At 37.7% G+C, this 27,347-nt stretch overlaps 1 protein-coding gene across 19 annotated transcripts in view; it reads left to right on the top strand.

The window, feature by feature from the left end:
- The window catches only part of NRG1 (neuregulin 1), a 200,690-nt gene that overhangs the window by 115,795 nt on the left and 57,548 nt on the right, over positions 1–27,347 (top strand). Inside the window, exon 1 of one of the 19 annotated variants that reach the window (XM_059685462.1) lies at positions 19,673–19,691. The exons of the other annotated variants lie outside the window; for them this stretch is intronic. The gene's annotated coding sequence lies outside the window, so the exon portion shown is untranslated. Of the gene's footprint in view, positions 1–19,672; positions 19,692–27,347 lie in introns of those variants that run through there. 19 annotated transcript variants of the gene reach the window in all.

Here is a 27,347-nt window from a genome sequence, read left to right as displayed (position 1 = left end):
AAAGAGTTTTCCAGCTGCTTGGAAAACATTTGTACACAAAGTTTTATAATAATTAGCTCTTGGTATATTGTCATTGTAGAAATGCTGCATTTTAGGCAAATTCAGGAGATATATATATATATATATATATACATATATATATATATGAAACTAACCACCTGAAAGTAAATGTGCATATGACTCCAGTTTATAGGACATGAAAACAAACAGTGGCACATTACTAAAGTCCATCTTGAAAATGTGATAGGGACCTTTAAAGACATCAGAAAATATATGTCAGGAATTAAATGTTTAATATTTTAAATCCTCGGTGCAAAACGAGATGGAGCATATAAATGTACATGGACCCGTACATTATTTGAGTGCCTATATAGACAGGACCCGCTATGGGCAAGTCCCTGGTAGAATAGAAAAAGCACTCCAAGGTTCAGAGGTAGAAAGTCTACAGTCAGTTTTTCACATATCAGGAATATAGGTAATTTTAAGCAAAGAACACATGTGGGATAGAGAGGAAGATGAGGTTGGAATCACAGTTAGGCCTCACTGAAAAGTTCTTGAAATACTTGGCTGAAGAATCTGAACTTTGTTGGGTAAGTATTGGAGACTCAGTGATGATGTGTTTAGCAGTGGAGATTGGTGCATTCAGCCTATGAAGACTAACTGACAGAATGTAGAAAAATTACATACTTGAGAATATCAATATAAATATAATTTCCCCAAAGGAAATGTTTAACGTATAATTTGAATAGTGTGCGTTAGTCTGTCATGTAGAAGAATCATATATTTCACTTACCTCTCATTCAAACGGAGAGTTTACTGTTCTTTTTTATATTCTAGTAACACTTCATGTGCTTGCAAATAGTTATTCTCCATTTGCCATCTCTTTTTGTGGAAAAAAAAATGCAGAGCATTAACATCACAAGAACTTATTTTCTGTCTTTTAAATAATTTATTTCCAAGCATCCATGGTTTCTTTCCAATCATCCCAAATAAAGAACTAGGATAGGATACAATACATTCATGTGAACTGAATTAATAAGTCCCAGCCAGTGACTGGAAGCAGTCGGTAATGTACCCAAATTAGCTTGAGTTCTTCTCTCCTCCATTTACTGCTGTTTGCCCTGAAATTTTGACATGGTAGAGAGAAGTTCAGGGTCAGGAGATGTATGGCCAGATGGCTCTCCTGAAACAGTCAGCTGTGGGCAGATGCTCATGTTCATGAGTGTCCTGTCGTTTTTTACCAATTCACAAATGTATTTCTCAAAACAGGGAACATCATACAAACCTATCATGCCAACATAACAAAAAGCTGTGTTGCTTCCATGCTTGGACAGGTCATGCCCTTGCTACCAAGTCAGAGGCAGATACACTGCTATTATTTTCAGTAATGGCAGCAAGGCCTCATTTCAGCCCACTCAAATGGCAGATGAGTTTCTCATTAGTATCAGGACCATCGTTTTACTTGTCTCCACTTTTTAAAAAGTCTTTCTAAACGTAACCTTTTTTTGTTTTTTCGTTGATTTTCAACTCATTTTAACAGACCATATCCATTCATTTGTTGAACATTGAATCCTTAGAGTTCATTATAGCTTTTGCTTGTCTCATTTACATCTAGAATCATACACAGGTATCCCTACCCCCATAAATCAAATGAATGAGAGGCTGGCACATTTATAACAATTAATTGACTTTTCTTTTTTTTAAAAAAATCTTTTCTGTACTTTTCAGCTAGTTATTCTCTACTCTATAACTAGCAGTACCACACGCTGAGTGATTGTTCTTCCTTATGTATGATTGTATTTTCAATCCAAGGTAATACACTGGATGTACTTGAGAAAACAATTAATTTATCATGTTAAAAGATACCACTTTCTTTCATAACAGTTGTGTGAGTCAATTGAGCATTATTCATTTTAGAAAAATACTATAATCGATATTATTTAGGATTATATTGATAAAATAATCTTGGTCTGAGAATAGATAAGAAATGTAAGTTTTACACCAAGCACTAGTCAAGAATTGGTTTGTTATAAAAAAAATATTACCTGTAGAAATTATTTATTCTGGAAATGAATTATAATATATTGCTTATTAACATCTTATTTGTGGCATTTTATTACTGACAAAGAAATGTAACTTCAACTTCATATACTATGGGAATGTGATCAGTCTATATACCCACTGATTAATTAGCTGCCAGGCATTTAGGGTGGATAAACAAACACCTCTTTAGGAACATCTATAGACTTTTTGCTCTTGCTAGAGGCACATGGGAAGAGTCACCGAGTTTTTTATCCAAGCCTTCTTATATTAGATGAGAAAACTGCTGTCTGTAGGACTTACAAGACCTCCTCCAAGTCATCAAGCTTGTTAGTGGCAGAGCTGACATCAGACTCAACAGTTCTGTCTCCCAAGTTCAATGTTGTTTTCATTTCAGTTCTCATGTTCTCTAGCAGATCTTGAGTCCTAGGTAGTAAATATTTAATGCAGGACACTGATTTGAAGAATCAAATTAAAAATTACAACCAAATGTAGAATATTCTCATTGGTTAGGTAGCAATTTTGTGATCTAGGGATTTCAACAAAATTAATTCAGTGGACCACATGTTAACAGGAATGCTACAGAAAAAAAATTAAGAAAGAGGGGATTGTTTCATGGGCAAAGTTTGATAATTATTTTTCATTCCTGGAGAGTTACAAAACATTTTAGCATATGTCAGAGTGAGAAGTCCTGAATTAAAATAATCTATTTGCTTTTTAAATCCAATGTTTCTCAGAAGGTTTGCCCATTGTGTGTGTGTGTGTGTGTGTGTGTGTGTGTGTGTTTTCCTTTGAATACTTACTTACTTTCAAGATGGGGTTCTTATTGAAATATTAGACTGAACACTAATGAATAAACCAACAGGAGAATCCTAAAAAGTGTTGTAAGCTTTTTGGTTTTTTTTTTTTTGCTTTCATATTTCTGATGATATAATAATGGCAGCAGTAATATCTGATTCCTTGATTGTGTTAAAAATAACAGTAATTGGATAATTATTTTCCTTCAGAATAAGGTTTTGTTGTTTTCCCTCCCTTAAGTTTGGGCAGAGTAAAAGTTGTGGTCATTATCTTAAAATTTTGTTTTTTAATATATAGTTTTGTGAAATGTTTTCAATATGACATGACTAAACAAGAGATTTTATGATGTGTAAAAGATGTAGTAAGTTTATCAAAACTCAGCCATCTGTGCCAATAATCTTGTAACATACCATTAGTTGTATGATTCTTGCATCTGATGTGTCCTTTTACTTTTCAGAATAGATTGGTTCCTTTCTAGAAGTCAGATCTCATGTGCTACAGAGAGATAGGGAAGGTTTTTTTGCCTCTTGGAATATTTCTAACCATGGGGAAGGCAGCAGGTGCTACTTCCCAAGTGTATACTGTTTTTTCCCCATCTACAAAATATTAGAATAATAAATAGTCATAAATAAAAGAAAACAAAAAAATAGTTATGGTAAGACTTATGGAAGTGAAAACTGCTATAAATCTGAAATTTATATAAAATTTATGTAGGAAAACTTCTTGCTCTCTTTTAAGCAACTCTTCTTTGTCATAACTTAGTTTAGAATAAAAATATGTACCTTATCTAAACCGACTTATAGAGCACATATTTTGACAATATTTAAGGGACTCCATAAACTTTGGAACAGAAAAAAAGCTTAATAGCAATATCAACTATACTTTTAGTATAATTCATACTTAACCCTTTATCTTTATAATAATAAATATCACAGCTAGTTTGAGCAGGCAACTTTAATTTACATCGTTTGGTGAAAGGTTTTAGCTAGTGTTTATATATCAAGAATTCCGAGTCTTTTAAATTAGCTTTCCATTTTTTGGATCAACTCCATAAAGAAATTTATTTTTGTTATATGCAGACACAGTTGAGAGAGAACCTTATCATTTCTGCAATTATGACCCTAAGCCGACAGAGTCTATTCCCTGTTTCTTACTCTGATTTAGTGTGTTGTGTCAGTTGACAGTTTTCGGGGCTCCTGTTGATGTAAATTGCCATAAAGCAAGGAAACACAGGCAATAGACCCATCAGGGAGGCTCAGCACTATAGAACAGCACAATTGTAAGAAAAGGGTTTGCAGAAAAGTTGCTTGTCAGTCTTTGGAAATTGACTGTAAATGCAAATTGGCCACAGCTTCACAGTCCTTGAACAAAAGAGATGGAAAGTGAGGCACCACGGAACAAGCTGAATGCACTTTTAGGCATAGCTGCTTCCATGAAGACAAAAATAGGATCCCATTTGTTCATTCACAATAGATACTCAGACTCGACATTCTGCCATGCCCATGGTTTAGTGGAGCCTGCAATGCTCCCAGGAGAAGGGTTGCCTCATTCTGATTTATCTTGATGTTTCCCCTCCTTCCTACACAGGGAAGTCTTCCAGCCCTCCCCACTTTGTAGGATTAGAAGGAAAGACATACTCAGAAGCCAGTCTCTTCTGTTACCTTTGTACCTTTATGCTGATGGGATGCTGTTATAGTTTTACATTTATGTTTGGATATTGTGTCTCCTGATGACTCATTGCCAGGAACCTGGCCTAAATTTCTCTCACAAAACCTGAGGCTCTTCTAATTTGCTTCATGAATAAAAATGCACACTAGAATCCCTACGTCAGAGGGACAAGAGGAAGCACAGAACAATAACAAAAAATTTTTGGCATGCCTATTTTCTTAAATATCACTCACATTTAAAGAATTATTTTACTTAAAAGAATATTGGATTGCTGCAATTTTTGCTTTTAATCCATCTCATCAAAGGAGGATGATTTATTTTTCTGTCTCAAGAGGTATTTCACTTTCAATAGAGAGGTAGGAAAGAAAGTGATTTTAACAGAGGTTTACTTTTCATTTGTACTGATAAGTTACATATATGGATAAGTGGCTTACATTTGCATGGAACTGAGCTGTCCTTATCTGTGCATATTTTTATGCTTTCTCTATACATGTTTCTGTTATAAAAAAAAATAAGAGATATTTTTTCAGGAAATAATTCTAAAACACCATTTTTTTAGAATAAAAATTTATTCAGGTATGCCTGGGGAGAACCTTCCTTCCTAATTATCAGATTTGAACAACTCCAGTCAATGCTTATTATTATTATTTTTTTATTTTGACAGCACTCATCAATTTGGGTACTATATTGTGAGAAATATAATAAATTAGTTATGAGAGCAGAGAGGTAATGAGGTGAATGGTATAAATTTTTGACAGTTTTGACACTACTAACCAATCAGAAAAAATATATAGATACATACCCTAATTCAAACTGAAACCAGGTAACAATTAAATACATTTTGCTAAAGTTAATTTTTGAATGTGAGATACTTGTAGATCCACCTACAGTTGTAAGAATTAACACAGGGAGATCCCATGCGGAAGATTTCCATCATCACAGGAATGTGGCTATAAAAGTGAGCAATTAAATACGTTTTGAGGAATTTCCCACCTCTAAATTTTTTAGTACCAAATATCCTTACATGTGCACAGACTAACAACAGGGTTTATAGGAAAAACGAGTAGGGGGTCAATGAGCCGGAATTCAGTTCTCAGCTCTGCCACTATAACTGATTTAATCACATTTTGGGAATCACGGCCTCATTGTGCCTTAATTATCTCATCGGGAGTTGGTCTAAATCAGTGATCCTCAAGTAGGAGGAAAGTGAGGGATGTCTCCTTTCCTTCTGAAGACTTGTGCGAATCTTGGGCCTTAAGGGCTTTTCAGACGCAGCCAAATACCTTTCCCTCCACCTCCACTCCCACCTCTGCCACATGCAGATTCTGAGTTTTGCCCCTAGACCTCTAGGACCTCAACTCCTTCATCCGCCATTGAGAATTGCTTATGAGAACAACTGACTGGGTTACTGGTGGGCTGTAGCTATACAGTTTACCAACAAAGTAGTCTCAAGCATCTCTAAGCTGCTTCTCAATTTTAAGATAATAAGAAAAATATCTGAAGAACATTGAAAATCTTCCTGCTTCAGAGCATCGGGGTAGAGGAGAATGTGTTTACTCTTTGGGTCAAGTTCAGGGTGGTGTCTAAGGAAGGTCTTCTCCAGGAGGGATCCTGGAGAAAGGGGCCTGAGGACGTGCAGTTCTCACAAGGGAATGATCTGCAGGAATTGAATCCCCTAGATTGAGGACCGAAGAAAACGGTCACTCAGCATAGGAATGTGACCCTGTCCGATGTCTAATTTATAGTTTGTTTTTAATTTTAGAAATAGGTTGCTTTCTCCATAACTTTGATGTCCTATCTCCAAAGCAGATTTATTATAAAATGTTAAATGTTTTCGTAGAAAAGAAAGACACGGTGTGTTTTTATCATTATAATTGCTGTCTTAAATATTTCTTTCCAGGGCCCAGTCTAGGTTATTAAACCTCATTAGCTTTATACTTCTGGTTAGTACTATCTCCTTGACTGTGGCAGATTCAACTTACCAATAATACTCCTTTCTATTCCTTTCCTTAAGGAGCCAAATATATGGGGAGGGGGGAGGACCTCAGACTACATGTCTAATTCATGTTGGAATGTTGAAAAGCAAGAAGTGAGTCTGAACTGAAAACCAAAGAAAGAGGCAAGGAAAAGAAAAGGAAATAAAGTTTTTTCTATATCCCATTAGGGATGATACATGAAAGAAAAATCGAGGAAAGCCAGAAACAATAATATATTCTCCAAAGTGACAGCCTAATGAGATTTTTGGACCCACACTGGAATGAGTGTACTCAGAGAGGAGGAGCACAGAGAGATGAGGGGAGGGAAGTATTGGTCCACGTGTCAACCTCCAGGTTTAAAATAACTCAGAAGGTATCCAAATCCCTTCCTCAGATGCAGGAGTGTTTGCACACTTGGTTGCAATGTAAGAGGTACCCAGAGCGAAAGGGAAGGCGATGGAAACCTGGATATCTGCATTCAAGTAAGACCCTCTGATTCTATCCGGCAAGTGACACAGCTGTCCTAGAAGATGAATTGCCAGCTCTGCAGTAATGCGCTGAGTGAGGTCTGAGTGAGAGAGCCCCAGAGACTATGGAGGCAGACCAGCTCTGGGCTTGAGAGCATCCAGTAATGACTCACAGGAGGTGGAAGAAAATGGGCTCAATTTATGGGCAGTTTCAGAGTGGCACAAAAGACAAATCACTTGATATTATTGATACAGTGATACCACATAGGACAGGAAGTATAGCCAGTTACCACTGAAGTAAAAAGGATTTGTATTAACCCAGTGTCTGAGTCTGAATGCAAGGACCTCTGTGGTGTCAGCTGCTAAATTCTTTATAATCTCGATTCTGAATGAGTTCCAGATTCAGGAATCTCTGGGATTGTTGAAATTTCTTGAAGAAAAAAAAAAATCCTTATTTCTATAAAGATACAGCAACCAATCCAACCATCTTCAGCATACCACTCTCTGTTAATAAAATATAAAAGATAATATGAATCATTAGCAGAGAAGACCAGAGAAGCTACAAGGAGTTGGTAAAATATATGACCATTACCAACCTTCCAGTAAAGGGTGAAACAAGATTGCTCTGGGATCATCTGTGAGAATTTCAGACAAGCTGTCTCAGAAGGAAAGCAGGCAGATAGGTGATGGATGGATGGATGCGTGGATAGATGGATGGAGGCTAAAGTGGGTATGTGAATTGAAAGACGGAACAGAGCACTAGCATCTAAAGTCACTTGAATTTTGTTCTAAATGGGAAAAGAACAAAGGACAAGCCGAACAAAGGAAACCACATAGGGGATTAGCAAAACTGAGCATGAGCCGGAGCACATTGCGAGGAGGAAGCGCTATTAAGGAGGCTGTCAGACTAGACAGATGATCCATTACCAGTGGAAACCAAGAAGCTCCGAACCATTAGCCGAGACTGCTATCCTCTCAGGCAGGGACCCGGCTGAGTGCCTGGAGACCTGAGCAGGATCCACCTAGGAGCGGCATCGCTGCTTACATGGCCATCACGAGAGCGTCACTAGGTCCAAAAGTTTTTGTGTGTGACAAATAAGCCTTTTTTCTTTTCTTTTCTTTATTTTTCTTCTTTTTTTTTTTTTTTTTTTTTTTTTTTTTTTTTTTTTGCCGCAATGCTAATTGTACTGGACTTTCATTTTCAGAATATCAGGGAGAGATTTTATTTTTAAAAGGATGCAGTCTAAGTGTTTGGGGGAGGCAGAGAGCTGGTAATCAATGATTTTAAAAATGCTATTTTTACGTGTTTGGTATCATCACTGTCCCTTACTGTTCATCTATCAGAGACAGTGTCATGAAGTGTTAAAGAGCATGGACTGCACACAGACAGTCTAGGTTTGATGCTTGCCTCTACTTCCTTATTAGCTATGCAGCCCTAGACAATTTAATTAACATGTTGGGGCCTCAGTTTCCTCATCCATAAAATAAGGATTAAAAACAGCACTTAGATCCTAGAATTGAGAAGTTGAGATGTGTTACTATATGTAAAGCACTTGAACAGTGTCTGGCACATGACAAAACATATTTCCCTATCTCCATCACTTCCTTCTATTATTCCCATTCTGCATGTGGTATGCGTGTGCGGGAGCGTAACCACAGGCTGGTGGGCAGAGAGTGATATTGAGGGATCACATGGCAGAAGAGGAAAAATGGGCTTCCCTAACATCCTGGCTAGTTCTTTAAAAAAAGGGGGGTGGGGTGAGAATTAGCTTTGATGGTATGTAGGAAGGGAAGCCATGAGAAGGCGGAACAAGGCATAAGGCTACTGATATTTTTAATGAAAAAAAAAAGAAAGAATTGTGACTATAATGTTTAGAAAATTTACAGCTGATAAGAGCTAAGATACCTGGTCCTTCAGTGCTCATTGTCCTTTTCAAATATCTTGTGGCTTTTTCCACCTGTGCCGCTCACCCTACTGGGAATGCTTTTTGCCCCATAAGCAATTTCCATTCATTAACATTATTCCCATTTTCCAGAGCACAAAACAAAAAAAACCTGTCTTTATTCCCAGTTACAAGGATTTGCCAAAAGCTACTTTTCATAAAGGTCACTTTTGAATTTGCCTTACTTTTCTTTTTATTATATATAAATTCCTTTAAGACAAAAATCCTGTTTTCATTCCTATTTATGATTTTTAATCTTCATCTGTCTGCCTCCCCTGTGCCCAATTCTGACCCCTTGTTGTAGCATGTGCACAAAACATATTTGTTGAGTTATGACTGAATCCCAAATCCATAAAAGCAAGGAGTTTCGTTCACTCTCTGGGAAAACTCTTAGAAAATCCTTTTCCAAGTCCCAGTAGACCCAGCGTAATGATAATGATAGCTTTTCAACAATTACTTAAACACTGTATTAAGTTATTAAAATAATCCCTGCTTCAGGTTCTTAATAAAAATAAGTAAATGGTCTCTGTTAGCTCAGTTTGGTTCTTAGTGAATTCTGTTCCTGTTTTTATTGTACCCCTGACACCGCCGCTTGCTGTTGGTTCATCTATGAGGCATTTGAAATGTTGAATTACTCTGCATTGAATTTGTTCTTGTATTGTCTAGGCTCGAGTCAGCCTCCTAGGGTCGTCACACCATAATCTTACACACACCATGTGCCTTGTGGCCCAGATGTTTTCCAAGAGGGAGTGCTGCAGCCAAGAAAAGCAAGATAGTATCTTGAATACCCGCAGGGATTGATATGACTAAAAAAGCAACCGTACAGCCAACTGGATAGCTGTCCAAGAAAAAGCAAGCCTCTTATTTGTATAGTTGGAGTTTTGGTGATCAAATAGTAGAAATTCAAAAAATTTTTATGATAAGACCTTTAGCTTTACAGATTCTCATAATATCTGCTTTTCTAGTGTGGACTTGGGCGTTTGGCAGTTTGTAGATAAGCTAGGATTATAGCAACAGCAAGGGGAAAAAAAGGAAGCGTTCACAGACTGTGTATTGTTGCTCCATAAATGTAACACAATAAAAAATTACCTTTCTTTCCCAATATTTGCAAGTAACACAAGAATGAACAAAATTGCTTCTAGAACTATACTTCTACTGTAGTGACTATGAATAAATTGCTCTTTGTGGTCTCTATATTTTCCCCCGACAAGGGGAAAATACATTGTATTTTTGCAATGAGCAGGGGTACCTGAAGTTGTTTTGTATTTTTCAAAAATTGTGAAAGTATTAGTATTTTTTGTGGCGAGGGCTTATTTTTGCCAACATACCAATTAACAAAGAAACACTGTGGTAACATTACATTTATCTTTTTATTTCATTGTCTTATTAACTGCTTCACATCTTTTTTATAACTATGAATATAGCTCTTAGTCATAAGCATCAAACCCTCAAGGACTGTAGAAATTCATGTGTACGTCATAATGCCTTAGCCAAATTTTTCCTACCTCTTGCCTCTGAAAATGTTGTGGTTTCATTCTAATCTTAATAGCTTGGATTAGGACATTGTCTGGCCTAGTCTAGAATAGGGGAACCAATAGGGAGCTGATTTTGTCCTTGGGTCTAGCTGAGACTGTAGGTCTGTCTTAGGAAATGTGGTCTGAGAGGGCCACACCTTTCCTGAGCCAAACTCCAATAACACCCTCAACTTCTAGATCCTGGACATAGCATTACATTGAATGAGTCAGACTCATTCATACACTATGAGAATTTAGCACAGTTGGCTGCAGGCTCCAATGACCGTTGAGATCCCAGTACTTTTCAAGTTTTTAAAGGCATCAGAATCTTTGTTTTCTCAAATTAAATCTATTATTTTGTTTTAAAACAATGAAATCAGATTTCCTCTTCTTGCAATAATTATGGGACCCAGGAGCCCATAATTCCACTAATTGGGGAGTTAGTTGCATTCCAGTTAAGGAGATACATTAGTGGCATCCTTCTTTTAGCTTTTCATGTAAGTGGTTGGGCTGCTTTATATCCTGATAATTAAAAGCAGTTTATATGTATCTTATTTTCCATGAAGGAAAAAATGGTATTGATTGTATCACATCATCTTCATAGGTAGCAGCAAAATACCTTTATTGAGCATCACTGTATGCATAGCATTGTGCTAATATGAGATAAGCAGATGAATAAATTTTTGAGGTCTATTTCCTATTCTTCCTATTCTATTTCCCTAACTTAATTAGCTCCTGAACCCAATTCTAATATGCATAATGCCTTTAAGTATATTCCAAACTCAGTGGGGTAGGTTTTATTTTTTTTTCTTTTACGTATTCTCAGGACAGGGTAACACTACCTATTACATACATACGCTATGAGAATTTAGCACAGTTGGCTGCTGGCAACAGATGCAAAGATTTATTCTGTGGAGCTATTTTCTAGCCTGTTGGATGCCAGCCAGCTGCCTAATGGATCATGAGTGAGTCAGTTTCATTCAGGCTCTTAGCAAAGTCAATTTGTCCAGCAGCACACGATTTTCTGTCGTGCAGCCTCTTTGCCTGGCACTGCTGTGATGGGCACAGTCTTGCTGTTTCTGCATCTCTAGATTCCAGCTGGGCTGTGGCCCCACAAGGCTGGTCTCTAGGGAATCAAAGTCCCCTCCAAAGAGGAAAAAATGATGAAAGCTTCCAGGAAAAACCAGTCAGACTCTACAAGTCCCCTCTATTAAAAAGTGGGTCAGAAAAACATCCATGTATCAAGTTGGCTTAATGTTGTTGTGTGCAATGAACAACAGCACTTGTCTTTGGATTACTTCAAGTTCAATTGCCCTTTCTGTTTTAAGTTGTAGAAAAATAGTGAAAACAGGGTACATCTGGAAGGGACTAAATAGCACTTGCTAAGAAACCTGAGTCACACCCCAGTGTTGAAGAATCAGTGTGGCTTCTTCCAAGGCAGCGGTTCTCAACCTGTGGGTCGCGACCACTTTGGCGGTCGAACGACCCTTTCACAGGGCTCGCCTAAGACCATCCTGCATATCAGATATTTACATTACGATTCATAACAGTAGCAACATTACAGTTATGAAGTAGCAATGAAAATAATTTTATGGTTGGGTCACAACATGAGGAACTGTATTTAAAGGGCCAGAAGGTTGAGAACCACTGTTCTAAGGAAATCTGCCCAGTGTATGGGACGAGGGACCAAATGTGGGCAGGAAGGAGATAAGCCCTCCTGTACAGGCCACTCCCCCCAAGATTGCCACGCATGGAATTTCTCTCTCAGGGGTCATGGCACTGGCATGCCCAAGTCCAGGTAGGCACCTGGGAAGTGAGGCATCACTACACATGTCAGAGTTTACAAATACAAGCAAATTTTCACGACCTTGTGGAGGAGTGCCCTGTCTGATTTGATTGGTTGTGAACAACCAAGAAGCCATTTTTTCTGAAGGAAGATATTGGGATAAGGGCTGCTGTTTGCACATATACATAATCTTAGAAGAGATTACATTATGCAAAATCAGACACATTATGCAAAAAGATTATTGTTTTAGCTAATGGCTCCAGGGCAGCCTAATTTGTCTTCTCTATAGGTCCCTCATTTTTAAGGAAATACTTTTAGTTTTCAAAGAATTCACGTCCTTTATTTATTTTTTAAAATATATGTTTTATTGATTTCAGAGAGAGGAAGGGAGAGGGAGAGATAGAAACATCAATGATGAGAGAGAATCACTGACTAGCTGCCTCCTGTGTGCCCCCTACAAGCCCACAAACCCTGGCCATGTGCCCTGACTAGCAATCAATCCTTGACCTCCTGGTTCATGGGTTGACGCTCAACCACTGTGCCTCACCGGCCTGGCAAAGAATTCACATTCTTGAAGGCCCTGTGTTGGTAGTAGAAGACATAGGCAGCATGCTTTCTTCTTAGCCAGCAGCCTCTATTTTAGAAATCATTAGATGGAAGGTGTCAGGTCTAAAAAAAAACTGTAAAATTTTGATTCCCCTTGGAGAAACTGTGGTTTCTCACTTCTGTTCATTTTCTTCTATTTGATACAATAAGATCAAAATATTGTGAACCACTGTGGGCTAGGCAGAGATGCTCCCGTGGATAAGAAAAGTGTTTCATTATTCATACATGATATTTGTTAAAAGCACAGTATGTGAAAGACACCTTAGCTGCATAGACTCTCTGATTTCCTCTTGGATTCATTTTTGAAAGATTGTACATCATGACGCATACCTCACGCCTGTCGCTTTCCCCTCGCCTTTTGTTTCTTCCTGTCTAGCCTGGGGAGCAGGGTTTTGGCAAAGTTTCAGCTGTGCTTTCTTAACTGCTAGACGTCAAGCACTTTCCACCAGGTAGAGGCTAGTATATTCTTTTCACTGAGGTGAAAGTGTCATAATTTAATCCTCTATTCTGCCTTTGACCCCTAGAATCTTTCAGCTTAAAATTCACATTTTAAAAATAGACATCCTAAGTTATATTCAACACTTGTTAGTATCCATTATTATCATAAATGTAAATCCCAGATTGCAGATGTTCATCCTTAGATTTTGCCAATATCCTCGTGTCTTTTTTTCCCATAGATGAGTGTTCCAGTTCAAGTGTTTCCTTTTCAAGAGTTTGACATTTCAGAGATTGTAGTATTCCTAATATTTAGTCTCATGAGGTGCTTCATTTTTAAAGTACTTTTTTCATTGTTTTTTTTTCCCCCTTGCTGACCCATCATTCCACTAGGTCAGTTTTTTTTTTCTTTTGTGCATGACTAATAACAATAAAGTCTGAGCTCCGTTCTCATATTCCATGTTTTAATTGTATAAAGCAGCTATGAAGACCCACACTGACAAGATTCTGAGCCTAAATGAAATTAGGTCATGTCTCAAAGAAATCATCTGTGATTCAAGCAAAATGTGTGGGTGTGCACATGTGCAACACTGATAATATTTTCCCTGACAACTCCTACACAGTGTCCTTGTAGTAAAATGAGAGGAGCTTTGGAGTGTGTCTAGTATTCATGTACAGATTAGGACCCTACAGCCCAAGAAAATACAGGTGAACTGGACTAGGACCCAGGCTCCCACTGTGCTCCGAGTCCAGCCCTCTTCACTTTCAGCAAGCTCTGAACAGGACCTGAAACTCTGCCTGGCAATCAACTGCTGATGAGACAAAAGGAGAGAGAGTCTACCAGTCAATCTTGAGATTCTAAAATTGGCCAGCAAGGTTATGAATTCAAGAATTGTTAAGCAAAACTGAAGAATGTGTATCTTTATCACAGTTTTATGGGGAAGTGCAGAAATGAATACAAAGTAAAACGGTGGAACTTTCTGTACCTGGTAAATGGAGATGTTGCAGAGAAGTTGGGGAAGAATTAGCTACAGGCAAAATGTTCCCTGTGGGATTAAAACACAGAATTGTGAAAATGACAGCTGGTTTAAGGCCCAGTTTAAAGTTGGGTGACTAGACAGACATTCGCTGTGATGTTGGGTGGTGGCACCCTGCAGGGTATATGTGGCTCCCCAGATTCAAAAAAGGCCACATGATCAGAAGTTCCACTCCTTTTGCTAATATTATTTCCATCTACTAAAAAATCAGATGTTTACAAATGAGAGTATTTAAATATTGAAGCAAACAAGAGATTGAGGGTCCCCTTATTTATTAAAGTAGAATGTCCAAATGAGAATATGATCAAACAATGCGAACAGCCCAAGAGAAGCAAAGGAATGTCCATAGTATATTAAGCCAGTGTCTGGACACTAAATATCAGACTGACTAGTCAATGAAAGTGACCACAAAATTAGATGATTTTGACCCAAAAGAATGCATTAGCCTCCTTTCCAACAGTGTTTGCCAGTTTTCCATTTCTGTGTTTCCCCTCTTCACCCCCAGCCCCAAGTGGAAATTAAGATGGTTTTCCACTTGTTTTGTTTTGAAGAGAGAACTTTATGTCACCAAACTATAATGTGAAGAGAACTGTTCCCATCAAAACCGACAGTCTCAGGGAGACAGGGCAAATGAAAAACTACTCATGTCTTAGAAAAGCTTTCCCAAGAGTTGGATCATGTTGGATAATGTCAAGATCCTCTTCACTTTCAAAGTCTCTTAATTACCTTGAGGGGGTGGGGTGGGGAAATACAAGTGGTAGAAATCTACTTTTGTTTTTCTTAGTGAAAAAAAGAGCATAGCACTCTTCAATGGAAAGCCCTCCTGAATTTCTCAAGCTGCGTTTCCTTGACATTTAACTCCTCTGTCAACAGAAACCGCTGGGCTGTTCCACATGTTGAAGAACACAAGAGCCTTGACAATTACCATGTTTCAGAAATATTTATTACTAGAGGCCTGATGCACGAAATTTCTGCAAGGGACTTAGCCCTTGCAGCCCCTCAGAGCCTTGGCTGGCCCACACAGCCCCTCACAGCCTCGGCCAGCCCTCACAGCCCCAGCTCCATCCAGAAGGACATCCAGAAGGTCGTTTGGCTGTTCGATCTAATTAGCATATTAGCTCTTTATTATATAGGACATTAAGCAGCCTCAAAAATGTTCTTGCTTTTACCCATAGCTGTCTTTAAATTCTCTTTTCACAAGTTTATTGGAGATGGGAGGTAGTAAAGCTCAGTATTCTTTTCCAAGGACCTTCAAGCACAAGGTAATGATCGTTAAAGGTTGTTGCATGCCTGATTTGTCTACTTGATATAGGTAAATAGAGTCAAAGTTCTGTGAACTGTAGGATTGGATGAATGTTGCCTGCAATTCCGTCTGTGGAACCGACTTTATTGTTACACTAGAGGACTGGTGGGGTCCCGTGGCCTGGCATGCTGGGAATCAGTGGATCTCTGTGCTGCCACAGCCTGGCCTTACTGGCCAGCTAGCCGGGCTCCAGCCCGCTGTGTGCATAGATCCTGCACAACATGAAGTAGTGCACGAAGCAGCAGGCGGCTGGGGAGGAGCCCAAGCCTGGGCCGGGCACCATTCCCGCTCATCCCGGCCCCGCTGTGCCTGTCGCTGCCACTCAGTAGGCACACTGCCACTCCGCTGTGGTCTCTGCGCACCAGTTCTAGGGCGATACTGGCATGCCCATGACCGTACAGCCGCCCAGTCAGTCCAGATGCTGGGACCAGGAGCCATGAGCCTGGTGCCCGTTGGTCAGCTGAACGGCAGCTCCTGCTGTTGGAGCGCACTGACCACCAGGAGGCAGCTCCTGCACTGAGTGTCTGCCCCTTGGTGGTCAGTGTGCATCATAGCTACCAGTCGACCTGTCAACCTGTCAGCCAGTCACGTAGGCTTTTATATGTATAGATTAAACATGAGAGCTGAAGTTCTTCACTGAAGTGGATTGAGAAAAATGGAAGTAGGATCATGTGGGCTGAGCTTGAGGCAGCCTATTCTGTTAAAGAATAGTATGGCAGCCAAGCTGGTATGGTTCAGTGATTGATCATCAACCCATGAACTAGGACAGTGATGGCGAACCTTTTGAGCTCGGCATGTCAGCATTTTGAAAAACCCTAACTTAACTCTGGTGCCGTGTCACATATAGAAATTTTTTTATATTTGCAACCATAGTAAAACAAAGATTTATATTTTTGATATTTATTTTATATATTTAAATGCCATTTAACAAAGAAAAATCAACCAAAAAAAATGAGTTCGCATGTCACCTCTGACACGCGTGTCATAGGTTAGCTTTCACTGAGCTAGGAGGTCATGGTTTGATTCTGGTCAGGGCACATGCCTGGGTTTCAGACTGGACCTTTAGTAGGCAGCCGATCAATGATTTCCTCTCATCATTGATGTTTCTATCTCTCTCTCTCTCTCTGTTCCTTCCTCTCTGAAATCAATAAAAACATACTTAAAAAAAAATAGTATGGCACACCAAAGGAGAGAGTCCTGAACTAGTCTTCTCTCTGAACTTTGCATGCCTATAATTTTCATCATGGATAATTCAGAGAAACTCTCAATTTAATTATTAAATGTTTTCTCCATATCCAACGTGGACCATTCATTCTTGGCTTGAGCAAATCAGAGGATTGTATTGTGCCAAATACTTAACCTCTTTGTTCTATAGGTAAGAACCTTTAAAAACTCTCTTTTTGGCTGATATAATGATGTTGAACTACCCTCACGTGTCAGCATACTCTCATGGGGATGATATAGTTAATGTACACTAAGGTGAACTTTCAACTCAGCTCCACGAGTCTCTGAAAGAGAGAGCTGATGAAATTTAGAGCTGAACAGAGACCAACGTCCAACCTTTATATATATGAGCTGGAACTGGTTAGTATATAGCAATAGGACACCAATCAAAAGACATGGCAATCACTTAGAGTAAAACTGTATTAAAAATAAATTGCAAAAGCAGATATGATTTTCATAAATCTGGGGAGTATGGATCTGTTGCTTTTTATAGCATCTGAATTATGGCTTGGGCTTATTAAGAATTAAGAAAACAAATTTCAGTGCTGTCAATGATACCTCAGTACAATATGGAACAATCTGTTAGATGTAAATGTGCTGAAAAAGATAACAGCAATTTTCAATGAGTAAACACATAAGTAAAGCACCTAGAATAAAAGAGCTTTTTTACATAGTTTTCAAGGAACAGCTGGGGAATGGGAGCGGCGTAAAGAAGTAAAACATCAAGAAAAACCTATCCGTGATGGAACTGTAGGCAAAGCTCATTACAGGAGAGTTATAAGGGCAGATAGGATCTTGTTGCTCTAAATTAGCTATTTGGTAATACACCAACAATTCAGCCTAGAAGCACAGCTTTAAGGTGTTACAATGGCAGCCATACCTGTCTCTGGTTGCACTGGAGAGAAAGCCCAAATAGTAGAAAGTCTGAGGAAATAAGAGGGTTATAAAAGAGCCATGAGTATGTATTACAAAGGATAATGACAAAATAAAGACCTAGGAGGAGGTCAACTAGAGACCTGAGTAAAGAAACAAAGGCCCCACTTTGGTTTAATTCAGGATGGCTTTTATAAGAGGAATGACTCATATTCTCTATGGCTTACTCTACTTTATGAAGGCTAGTATCTGAGAATCTCTAGTCTGCTTATTGGAACCAAATATATGAAGCAGGTGAGATGATAAAACAACTCCACATACAGCTGTTACTTGAGTTTGACTTTTCATATAATATTAAAATCTTAGGGCTGGGAGTAATGTCCAACCACTACCTTCAGATAGGACTTCACAGACCAAGGAAATGTATTACCTACTTGATCCATTCACAAAAAAGGCATAAACCTTCCTGGAAGAAATTCCACAACTGCTATTATAAATGCCTCCAGTGATAAAGACCCTAAAGCTAACGGACAGTTATTTTTCCAAGTACATTTAAATGAGGTAAATCTATTCTATCTATTCTTTTTCTTTCCTGTGAATTCGTATTTGCGTTCCCACTTCCTAAGAGTGCACGTGTCTCATGGTCAGTTGGTTAGAAACTATGTAAGGAGTAATTTTGCATGGTTACAACTGCTGTGCCAGTGTAAGTAACTCTGCCTTTAATTAAGTAATTATTTAAAATGGAACTTGTCTACTTCCTCCTATTCTGTAGCTGACAGTGATTGAGGGGCTTGGTGTGCCCACGTGGCTCAGAAATGGAATCAGTAAATGAGAGCAGTTGTCAGCCCCAGATTCTGATGAGTGGAACAGCTTGCCGGGGTTAGTGATTAATGCCGTAGTAAGGAATGAAGCCTGCTTTCCCAGAGAAGCCACGGGACAAGCTATGATGGACTGGAGTTCTATGACAGTTGTCCAGTGGTGTGAACCATCTTTGAACTTAGTCAAATGGTGATGTAATTTAATATTGGGACTTGAAAAACAATGAAACGATGACTTCGAATGTAAGAGAACAAGATTTTCTGGTTTCTATTTTTATTTTATGTCATTCCATGAATGTGATTAGTGCAGCTTTTAAGATCATTCTTTTGGAATTTCTTGCCTTTTGTTGTCTTGAGCCAACTTTTACTAATGGCGCAACTTTTACTCTAATGTCAATATCCTTAATTGGTAATACAAGGGTTTGGGTAACGATAGGACCAAAAAGTATGTAAGAAAATATTCAAATGGATATATCTCCCTTTGTGAAGATTTAATAAATAGTTTAACATATTGAAAAATAATTCTACTGACAGCTTTATTGTGATGTAATTAACGTACCTTAACATTTTCATTGCCCCCAAAACAAAACTTATACCCATAGAGGTCACCTCCCATTTCCTCCTTCTCACTCCCCACATTCAAGTTGTTTTTGAAGGTGTTCTGATTAGAACTCTACATTTGTGACTTGTGTTTATAGCTAGCAAATTTTTATTAAGTCAAAACAAGTGATTCTACATATATAGTAGTATTTGTAATGTATTAGAATGTTATTATTTTAATGAATAGTGAAATATTTTAATATGTATAACTGATGAGATAACTTTAGCAATATTATGAATGAAATGAAATAACTAAAATGAATGCTTTTATCTTAACTCATAATTGACATAAACAGAAAATTAAATTATCTAGGTAGATTAGATAAATTTTCTTAAAGAAGCAATTTACTTTTCTCTAATGTACAAACTATTATGTAAATGTGTGCAACTATGTAAAAGAACTCAGATTAGAATTTCCTTTAAAAATTTTTCATCCCTTTTTATTTATTCAACAGATATTTCCTTTCCACCACAAATGCAATAAATCCTTATTCTGTTCACCTCTTCCAATTGGTACCTTGGGTTTATCCTGCACATCAGCTAAAAGAATTAAGTTAAAGTTTATCTCTGTGGATAGAAGGGCTCAATGAGTTATTTGATGAGGTACAAAGGGAACCTGTAATTTATATAAGTAAATATATTGCACGCAGTTTAAAATAGCCACCATTTAATGTAGGATTCTGTACACTCTTGCCCACCCTCCTTCTCAAGCTCAGTCCAGCTCTCTGGACCCTAAACCACCCTGACCTGCACTCCCTGGAATTGCCTATGTCCCTTCCTGCCTTTGGATCTTCAAACAAGTCCTCTCTTATGAAAATCTACAGCTCGCCCACCCATCTCCCACACCACCCTGCCCTTTGCTTACGTAGATAATTTCTCCTTCAAATCTCACCTCTGCAATGCTCCCCCTGGGAAGCCTTTTTCAGCTTTCCCTGTTAGTGTCCTCAGAGCACCATAATTTTTGTAAGTAACTTTCATGATCTCACCCTAATCTCCTTTATTTGCAAATATTTGGAAGCACTGGCTTAATTTTGCAACACACACACATACCCTCACGTACTCACTGTGTGTGTATACGAATGATCCAGTAGCTTTTCAGAAAAATCTACATTTTAGGCTTTTCATTAAGTCAGACCTCACTTCCTCTTGAGAATTCAGGATTATTATTTTTTAGCACATTAATACTGTGAGATTTATTCTCTGTGTTTAAATCAAGAGGCAACAATGCCAAGAATGATAACTTGTCAATAATTGGTCAGTTTTCACTGTTGAAAAACAAACAATATCTTTCTCTCAGAAGAATAACAGTTCAGTGATAGAGGGGGCATAATGTCTAAAGGGCCAGCATATGTGAAAGTGATTTTTAAATATTAATTGTTGTGGTCTTTCACTTGAGTGATTCTGATTTTTTGAATCTTATTAAACTGCTGATTTCTCAACTTACTAATACCTACTTTGAAATAGGCAAAGCTGTCAACTAAAAGAGAATGTACCCAACTAAAAGATGATTCATTTTGGCCCCGGCTGGTTTGGCTCAGTGGATAGAGTAGCAGGCTGAGGACTGAAATGTCCCAGGTTCAATTCTGGTCAAGTGCACATGCCTGGTTTATGGGCTTGATCCCCGGTAGGGGGCATGCAAGAGGCAGCCGGTCAATGATTCTCTCATCATTGATGTTTCTATCTCTCTATCCCTCTCCTTCCTCTCTGAAATCAATAAAAATATATTTTTAAAAAAGAGAGATGATTCACTTTATAAAACTTGACAAATACTATGATTATTTCTGAACTATCACTTTCTGAATTAGTTATATGTTTCTACCCTGCTTCCTTCCGTGAAGGATTTACTAGTAAGGCATTCTTACTGCCCAGCATTCAGGTGCTTGAACAAAAGGAAAATGTGAATGGTATACTTCGATAAAGAAGGGACACCCTTCTGAATTGAAACTCTCCCAACTGAATATGAAAGTCCATAAACTGACATGGGATACTAAGATCATGAGATTATAAAAATGACATAGCCTTGAGATTTCATCACAAAATAAATCAAATTGCTAGGAAATGGATTTCTCTTTTCCCAGAAATCAGGCACACTTCCAGGATGGCTTTTTTCCTAAGACTAACAACTTCTCATCATTGAGACTTGGCTTGCATATTTAATATCAAAAATGGAAAATCTTCACCCTTACTGGTGTGGCCCTGCAGTTAGAGTGTTGACCCTGTTCACTGAAGGGTCATGGGTCTGATCCCTGGTCAAAGGCAGGTACCTCTGTTGCAGGTTCTACCCTAAGCCCCGACTGAGGCATGTGCAGGAGGCAACCAATCGATGTGTCTCTCTCACATCAGTGTTTCTCTCTCTGTGTCTCTCTCTCTAACCTGACCTCACTCTTTCCCATTCTCTCTAAAATCAATGGGACATATATCCTCGGGTGAGGATTAACAACAACAACAACAAAAAGGAAAATCTTTGAAAAAATAAAAGGATATTTCAGGAAAACATGTCCCAAGTGCTATCTTTAAAGCATTGTTCAGACACCACCCACATCTAAAAAAAAATGACTCTATGTCACTTCCAGAAAGCATGTGGCAAAACCTGTGTGCTTCTGAAAGGCATGTGGGACTAACTTCAAATGTGCCTAATAGCCACAGATGAAATTATGCATGAAAACCAAGTGAACCTGCGGAAACAAACAGCAACCTGTTGTTCAGGCATTTTTGTTGGTACAGATGAGTTTTCAGTAGAGAATGGGTTAATGGATGTTATGAATGTTGGTAATGCTTTTTTCAGTATTGTGAATATTTAGTTGCAAAATTATTAGTGAGCTCTTAGAACTTGAAGAAGGAAAGAATCAAAAACAAGAGTGAATTGAAAGATTGCTTAGACTATTTTAATGACTTATAGTCTTATTTTTGTATTTTTATTCTTTCTTATTGGTGGATTTTTCAACAAAATGCAAGCGAGCATAAAAATTACAAAATGTACCTAAAAGTACAAATTTGAGTTTGTATCTTAATAGAATCAATGATTTTATGGGGTAACATTTAATTATATTTTCTATTTGTTTGCAGAAAGATTTTTATACTTGGATTTCCTAAGTAATGCTGTTTTTCTTGGTTCATGGATGGGAGAGGGTTCAGAGAGGACTCGAGGCATTCCCCACCTCTTCGTCTTACTGTCTGGCCCTAAACCCTACAGGACTTTGAGCCAATTGGAGCCTGAGCACAAACAATATTGCTCAGGGCAGGAGGAGGAGGAGGGTTTTGCACTGACTCCTTTGGAGTCTTTAAATTTTCTCTTCTCAGTTAACCTGTAGTGGAGCTAATAATCTCATAAACACTATTAGTTTTCAAACACCCTTTCAACTCTTCAGTTTTCCAATTGATCTGAGAAATGCTTTGATCTTTTTTTGTCTCATGAAATTGTAGAACTGTCTTGTTGATGATTTTTAAAATACTTATTGTTTTCACAAATATTTCACCTGGGCTATAATGCCATATTTATTACTATAACTTTCTTACATTCAAAGTGACACAAATTGTTGTGATGCCTAGACTTTTCTAGTGAGATCTATGTTATCAAATTGGAAGTCAGAAAATCAATAGGATCAAATAAAATTAATCTCCCCATGACAATAACAATAGGTCATAAAATATGTGCTGCTCATGAAGGTACATGCAAAGTGTACTCCTTGGTTGAGTATTCTTCATTGCACATCTAATACCAATCTCAAAAAAATAAAAAATGGGAGGCAGCGTGGGGCTGAAGAAAACTGAATGTTTCATCAGTTGTATATCTTTGAATCCGAATATTACTTGGAATAACAAAGAATAATTTATCCTATTGCATAAGCATTTTAAATGTTTTATGACATATAGAAATCATTGTATTGTATTACTTTCTTTTTAACATCTATGTGTTTTTCTTCTAAAATAATTTCTTTTGGGATTTTGGGAATTGATAGGGACTGTTTTAAGTAAGAGGCAGTTCTAATTCATGTTTTAATACAATTCATAAATAAAATTCATTGATAAAATTGTCTTTTTTTGATAAATTGATAGGTAAAGAAAATTTTCTTCTGGTCAGTCTACTCATAGGATATATAATATAGATATGAAAATCTGTTATATTTTTACATATAAACAGGGTATAGCTTATTTTTTTAAAATAGTAATAAACCAAGCTATTTTTAAAATTTGGAATTAACAGATGAAAACTTGCCAAGTATCTGAAATAAAAGTATTTATGCAACTTAAGGTTTATGCTTTAGTTTTTTAATTTGGGGACTTTTTAGACAACTACTAGCTAAATACCTATTGTTTTCATTGAGATGGTGTTACAACACATTCAGCCTTTGAAAAGGCAACATCTTCTCTAGGGTAATGCAGATGGTCTTCACTCTGCTGTCTCTCTGACCCCTTGGCACATGGTAATTTCAGATACCATCAGCAAAAACGGGCTGTGCTGAACAAGCACTTATAAACTAATGGCTTCGTACAGGACAGAGCGGTGGTCCTTTAATGACAAAGAACGATTCACAGGAAATGAGTTAATTTAATAAATTGCCAGTTGCCCATCAGGCATCTAAGCAGAATAATGATATATGCAAGGTGCTCTAAAAAGAATGTTTTTCTCTTTTTTTATTTTTCTTTCCTTTTTCTCCATTTCCCATTACTCTCTGGGGAGGTAGTGAAATTGGGGGAGGGGACATATCAAATAAAAAGTGTGACAAATTGGTGAATGTTTAACAGTGATTTATTGAGCTGGATTAAATGAATTTAGAGGTGAATCTTCAAGTGATCATTTCTTTCTTTCAAGGTTTTATTTATAATCTAAGATGTTTTCATTTGAGGAGCAGTGATACTATCAGGCTTATATATAAAATTTACTAAATTGTATCAGTGGCTTTGCAGAGGATACCATGAACTTTTGTATAATAGACTGGAAGATTAATCTGCATGACACACAAAGTTAGAAACAGCTACTTACAGATATTATGTTGTGATAACAAAACAAGTAAAACAAACAAAAGGGGTAGTTCAAAATCTATGTTGAAAGACAAGATCTGATTTCTGAAAGCTCAAACCAGTTTATAATTTGAGAAAAATGCATGAATATCGCCTGCACTTTTGTACACTAAATTTGATTATTTCATGCTTTATTTGCTACTACCATCATGAAATTAATGGAACATGTTTAATTACTATTGCTTGGAAACATCACTAAAATATAGTGTTCTTCAAGTCATCGAACAAAGAAGCTCATATTTATCACTTACAGGCAGATTTTATTGGTCTTGGCGCATGTAGTCACCCCACCCCCATTCATCTGCTGATGGCCAATATAAGCTGTAGGAAGTCTCATCAATGAAATTAGTAATCTGTGGGGACAGAGATGCAGTTAATGCCTGTCATTCTAGATTTGTGATCATTTGGGATATGCTTTTTATATCCATTGGAAATATTTGCTTGACTTGTTAAAATGTAGAATTATTTCTATGGATAAATATATTTTAAAATTCTAAACACACAAATATTTTTACATAGCTAAAATAAATTCTTAAATGTATTGCATGAATTACAGCTTTTCGGAATAGCGATCAGCAAGTGATTAGTGACCACATTTTCAAATTGGCTTCTGCTGTATTTGACAAAAACTGCTACCATGGCAAAATTTGTGATTTAGACTTTTACCAAAGTAGAAAATATGTGAGGGACATTGTGTATTTTTCCACTTTGAGAGGGATATCCTCTATCTGCTCTCTATTCTTGCCCCCAATGTGCACCAGTTATAAATTGATGCATTAGAATCAGATGCTTGAAGGTTAAGATGTAGCATGTTTGTGGCCTGTAAAAATAATGTCAGGTCTTGTTTAAATATGAAGATTGTTGAGTTTAACCCAAACCACCAGCATCACTAATAAATCACTTAATCTTCTCCTTAAAAACCAGAGAACCTCAAATTTGGAAGAAATCTGGAATTGTTTGAGGTCTGATCCGGACCCTTATTGCCATGAGTCCCACAGAAGAAAAATTGTTAGTCTATGCTTCCTTTAGTTACAAAGAAATGCCCAACTTACCAAAGTTTACCCATTTTATCTTTGTTTAGCTCTACAAATTTATTCATATTTTCAGCCGAAAATTTGTGTTCCTGTAGCTTCCATTAATTTGACCCAGTTTCTACCCCTTAAATACAGAGTGGGGCAAAGGTAGATTTATAGTTGTTCATTGGAATATAATACAATATTTAATAAATAATAATACAAGAATAAACTCTGTTTCCCATACTCACAACTGTAATCCTACTTTTACTCTATCCTGTATATAAACGTTTCATATATTCAGCTTTGATATGTTTGAAAACCAATACCATTTCTCCAGACTCTTCTGCAACAAGCCCCAATTTCATCTACACTCTTTACATGGTAATATTTGAGCCTCTTTTTGAAGGCTGTTTTATATGACGGAGCCTGGCATGCATGGTAGCTAAGGGAAATGTAGATATGATGACCAAACTCTCCCACCCCTTTTTCTGGGCCTCCACGGCAGGGAACCTGCTAGCAGCATTAGTAGCACATAGCTTGAAAAATGGTCTCTGCACTCTTCTCTTTAACCCCCAGTGCTCCGGAGTTCCTTCTACTCTGCAGTGCTCATGCTGAGGTAGAGCAGTTCTATTGCAAATTCAGTCTAATTTGGGGACTCCAAATGTGCTTTTACCTCCACAGCCTAGTAAGACTGACAAACTTGGGATGCTGATGAACACCTGATTCTAGAATTTGTTCATTAGCTGGCCCTGCACTGCTTACAGCCCGAAAGCAAGTCTTTTCATTGACAGCATTATTGACTCCTAAGTTATTATTGCCTTGGACTTGAACCCTGAGACCATCAAAACAAAAAAAGAGGCGAGAGTGTGAGTGTGTATGTGTGGGGGTATATTTTGTTAGCTTGAAGTGAGTTTTGATTTGAAAGCTTCCCCCCATTCTCCTTGGTTCAATCACAGCAGAAATGGAGTAGAAATCCCTGAAGTACAGCAGCAATATAGTAGTATAGTTCTCATCTTTTTTTATAAATCCAGTTTCAGGAATGAAAAAAATACATTTTCGTGGTTTGTTTTTATGACTGTGTGTGTGTGTGTGTGTGTGTGTGTGTGTGTGTGTGTGTGTGTGTGTGTAGAGAGAGAGAGAGAGAGAGAGACAGAGAGAGAGAGAGAGACAGAGAGAGAGAGAGACAGAGAGAAGGTATTATACACCCTCTTCGCAAAGGAAACACTAAACATGCTGTATACTGTTAGCGTTGCCTGATAAGTTACAGGACACCCAGTTAAATTTGAATTACTGATAAACAATAGATAATTTGTTAGTTTATGTATATCTCTAATATTGCATGGACATACTTACACTAAAAAATATTTACTATTTATAGGAAATTCAAATTCAGTTGGTTGTCCTGTGGTGTTTTTTTGTTTTGTTTTGTTTTGCTTTTTTTGCTAAATCTAACATTCTTGTTTTCAAGTGGGGCATGACAGCTAGTGAATCCGGCACTGGAGAGGGAACTCTATTCCTAGGAAACTGAGCCCTGATAGAGTGTCTTTAGACTTTTAAGAAAGAGACTCTTGGTTAGTAAATGGCAGAAGGAGTCTCATTCCTTCTTGAAACCCACAAGTCTGGAGCCAAACACAAGGGAAGCATCTAGGATTTTCCTTTTCCAGGATCTGTGGCTGAGTCAGACAGATGGTTTTACAAGTGGTCAGGAGTGGAGGGAGCCAGACGGCCAGAGGAAATGATAAGCAGTAGAGTATGGTCCAAGCCGGGAATATCAAGTTTATCACTAAAGATAAAAGGTGTAGGCCTGGGCTATAAATCAGGGAAAAGAAAAGAAAGAATGGGATTCTGTCAGGAACCCAAACATGGAGGGGTGGATAGTGGACAGGATGGGGAGAGATTGGCCTGATGTTAAGCCGCAGGGACAAAGTAGACACCCGCGAATGTAAAGGATATGAGTCAAGTAAAGAGGAATTTGCTTGCAGAGATGAACTAGCAAATGAGATAAACTGGACTGATAAAATTCATTCAAAACAAAGTTTAAATTCATATAGCAGTTTCATAAATACTAAATCTGTCTCTAATGGGCCTGAGCTAATAGTAAGGTAGTAAAACCAAAGGTCTGTGACTCTCGGGAGAAGCACACCTTGGATGAGAAATGTACCAGGATATTTTAATGTTATTTGTATTTACAAATAAATCATACATATGTAAGCATAGACAT

Source organism: Myotis daubentonii, chromosome 2 (assembly GCF_963259705.1).
Source record: "Myotis daubentonii chromosome 2, mMyoDau2.1, whole genome shotgun sequence".
NCBI lineage: Eukaryota > Metazoa > Chordata > Mammalia > Chiroptera > Vespertilionidae > Myotis > Myotis daubentonii.
Note: the sequence above shows the minus strand (reverse complement) of the source record. Positions and strands in the feature narration are given on the sequence as shown.